The sequence below is a fragment of the Triticum dicoccoides genome, chromosome 3A, assembly GCF_002162155.2.
Source record: "Triticum dicoccoides isolate Atlit2015 ecotype Zavitan chromosome 3A, WEW_v2.0, whole genome shotgun sequence".
NCBI classification, from domain to species: Eukaryota; Viridiplantae; Streptophyta; class Magnoliopsida; order Poales; family Poaceae; genus Triticum; species Triticum dicoccoides.
Window position 1 is genome coordinate 733,592,077 of NC_041384.1, and position 3,971 is coordinate 733,596,047.

A 3,971-nucleotide genomic window follows, 5' to 3' on the forward strand; every position below is an offset into this window, starting at 1 on the left:
GGTGGGAGAATCAGCTCAAAACATCAAGTATTCTCGCAACACAAATCGAAGGTCTGGTGCTGCTGTAAATGATCAAGTAACAACAGAAACAGGGCAGGCAGGGCGCTAGGCAAGCCAAACATGCTTCTCTTCCAAACAAAACGGATATTGGCACAACAAAATGCGACACAACTTTGTGGTTAAAAGCACTACAGAAAGACCAGGATGGTTGCCTCTCAGAGTGAGAGGCAAAGCATAAGTGGAACACAGGCTTTCATTCATGCTAAAATTCAGGATGGCGAAATCCGACAAATAACAGTGGTGGTTTCCCTCCCGGGTTGATCAATCACATGCAAGTAGTGGAGAGAATACTGGCTTGACCTCCTTATAGAAAATAAATACACCACAGACAGGCTCATTACTCGAGTAATAAAAATTAAACCGCATGCACTTCCTCCCCTACAGGATGACTGGCAACAACAAAAGATATACCTACCGACAAGATGAAACCTGATGGAATGGGCCGTCTCTCAGCTGAGCAGCAGCAGTAGCAGCAGCTTAGATCTTCGAGTTGGCGATCTTGTACCACTCGGTGTGGAAGGATCCCGGCATGTCGACCCTCTCGTAGGTGTGCGCCCCGAAGTAATCCCTCTGGGCCTGGACGAGGTTCGCGGGAAGCCTGTCCCTCCTGTACGAGTCAAAGTAGGCCAGACTCACCGACATGCCGGTGGTGCTGACGCCGTTGTTGATGGCGAGGCACATGACCCTCCTCCATGCAGCTTGCCTGTCCATCATCTCCTGCGCAAACTCGGGGTCGATGAGGAGGTTCGCGAGCTCGCCGTTCCTGTCGTACGCCTTCTTGATGCGGTCCAGGAAGCTGGCGCGGATGATGCACCCGCCCTTCCAGATCCTGGCCAGCTCGCCCAGGTTGAGGCCCCATCCCTTCTCCGTGCTCTTGGCCTTGATGATGTTCATGCCCTGGGCGTAGCTGCAGATCTTGGAGGCATAGAGAGCTTTCCTCACATCCTCGATGAGCTGTGCCTTGTCAACAGTTTCGCCGCTGCTGTAGTCATCCTGGAAGATCTTGGAAGCAGCCACCCTCTCGTCCTTCAACCCGCTGAGGAACCTGGAATCCAAGGACGCCTCAATGGTAGGAGCAGCCACTGAGAGCTCGGCAGCCTGCTGCACTGTCCACTTGCCGGTTCCCTTCATCCCAGTCTTGTCCAGGACCTTGTCGACCAAGTAGCCTTCACCCTGGTCATCCTTGATGCCGAATATATCAGCAGTGATCTCAACCAAGAAACTGAGGAGCTCACCCTTGTTCCACTCGGCGAAAACCTGCTGCAGCTCACCGTTTGTGAGCTTACCAACCGACTTGAGAACATCATATGCCTCAGCGATCAGTTGCATGTCACCGTACTCGATACCATTGTGAACCATCTTGACAAAGTTTCCAGATCCACCCTTCCCAATGTATGTCACACACGGGCCGCTGTCAGGGACTTGAGCAGACACCTTGAGAAGAATGTCTTCAATGTACTGGTAAGCCTCCAATGAGCCTCCAGGCATCATGGAGGGGCCATGGCGGGCACCCTCCTATCCTCCGGAGACACCCATCCCGAGGTAGAGGAGTCCACGCCCCTCCATGGCCTTCTCCCTCCTTTCAGTGTTCTCATACCACTTGTTTCCTCCATCAACGATGCAGTCACCTTGCTCCAGGTGTGCTGCGAGCGTGGCGATGGTCTGGTCAACCGGAGCACCGGCCTTGACAAGCATGACGACGACACGTGGCTTCTGAATGGAGTTGACAAAGGATGCAGGGTCATGGAAACCATAGAGAGGAAGGTTTCCTTGTAGCTTGGCACGCTGAACAGTCTCATCGACCTTGGACGTTGTCCTGTTGTAGACAGAGATGGGGAAGCCTTTCTCGGCAATGTTGAGGGCAAGGTTCTGCCCCATGACCGCGAGGCCAGCGAGACCAATTCTGGTGAGAGCCATCTCGTACCTGAAAAGAGATGCAGCAAACACAAAGTTAATTAGATAGTTTATTTATGCATGTCTCGCTCGCTAGAAAGGTTAAAAGCCTGCCTGTATCTGTATATACAAACCAAAACCAAATGATGATGCATATGCACTAGGCACAGGAGCAAGCTTCACTCTGAGTAAATCTGTAAATGTTTGCAGCGAATAGAGGTTTCAGAAAACTTATCCAGAAAATGGGCAGTGGATAACTGAATGTCGTCAATTTGAGTAGATGCAATATTCAGAGGATAGATAGATGCAACAGGGCCGGCCTAAGTGGTAAAAAGAATGGCAAATCTAAATCCATAACAAACCAACTGCAGCTTCTTGTTTTATAGTCTAGTCTAGAGCAACATAGCTCAGTAGGAAATCAGAATAGAATCGGACACGCGATTGAGCGAGCCACGTGAATTGTTGCTTGAGTTGACTTGAGAAAGCGATAGTAGTACGCTCAAGGAATAAGCTGTAGTCCGGGTGAATTCAACCAGCCATGACCCATGAGGCCAATAGAGTAGAGCACAGGCAGCAGGCAGCAGGCAGGCACAAATCGCATATATGCTTGTTGCTCACGAACGAACGAACATGCTGCTAGTACCGACGACACAAGACAATTACCAAGCAAGCATCCAGCCAGGAGCATCAGTGCCTTATCTCCTCTAAAAGTGAAGGGCAGCCTTGTTATTTTGAATCTATCTACACTAGACACCAATCGTGCAACAAAACAATTTACAGTTATTTGAGGAGTAGGTATTTATTTGCTAGGATGGATGATGATGACAATTTTATTTAGATTAAATTGCACATCCGCAGCTGTATGGTTCTTGTATCTAGGTCCGAGCTTCATCTATCTATCATGCGAAAAGAAAGGAAAAGAAACAGAGAAAAGATTACATAAAAAAAAAGAAGAGAAAACAGGGCCAACTAGAGCTAGTAGTAGGAACAGAAGACATGGTACAGTAGTAGAGGCGCAGGCAGTGGTGGTCCTGTCTGTCAGGCGGCAAGGCATGCGTACTGCTGTCGAATTCAACTCCCGTTACTTAGTCATGTTAGTCAAGTGCTGCCATGGATCTGATCAAGCCACTGCCTAACCCGGCCAAGAGAAAAAGCTCTTCTTTGGGCCGATGAGCGAGCGCCCCGCCGGAAGCCACGCCCGGGCTGGGCTGCTGGCGCGACGGGGATCGGGGGACAAGGGGGGAAGGAAGATTCGGGGGGAGACTGACCTGACCTGCCTTGCCTTGGATGGATGAGATCTGCGTGCGTGCGTCGAGGAACAAGGGGGGACGGAAGGAAGGAAGGCAGGCAGGCGAGTGTTTGTTTGGTGTGCGGTGCGACGCGGACCACCTACCCCTCCTCTCCTCTCCTCTCCTCTCCTCTTGCTTGGGTTAACTTAAATAGCCTCTGTTGCCTTCCGACCGCTCTTGCTCTCTCTTGCAGGGGTTGGGGAGCCTCAGCACCACGTCACCCTGAAAACGCCTCCTCTACACAGTCGTCCCATGAATGAAACTCAAAAAATCATGCTAAATAATTAAAATCGGCACATCTAAATCAAGACCTCCCTGATAACCACCCAACATTCCGTCCAGGGACATCCCAGACCCAACCTATCGTTTGCCATGGTCGAGCAATTCAATTTGCCATTATCGACGAAATTAAGCAAATTCTGATTAATGGCAGACTATGGACAAAAAAATGTGTCATGGCAATTTTTGTATTTATGTCCTACGTCTTCACGATCGACCGATCCTCAGTACCAAACGTACGGCACCTCCGTGTTCTGCACACATTCAGCTCGGAAACGTCCCGCGAACTCACGATCCAGTAGAGCTTCGCCGGGGAGTTTCGTCAGCACGACGGCGTGATGACGGTGATGATGATGCTACTGATGCAGGGCTTCGCCTAAGCACCGCTACGATATTACCGAGATGGATTATGGTGGAGGGGGGCACCGCACACGGCTAAGAGATCAATGA

The 3,971-nt window shown here is 50.5% G+C and overlaps 1 pseudogene; it reads right to left on the reverse strand.

Annotated features, from left to right (window-relative positions):
• Nucleotides 1–339: 339 nt before the first annotated feature.
• On the reverse strand, nucleotides 340–3,267 carry LOC119270572 (annotated as a pseudogene).
• Nucleotides 3,268–3,971: the final 704 nt, after the last annotated feature.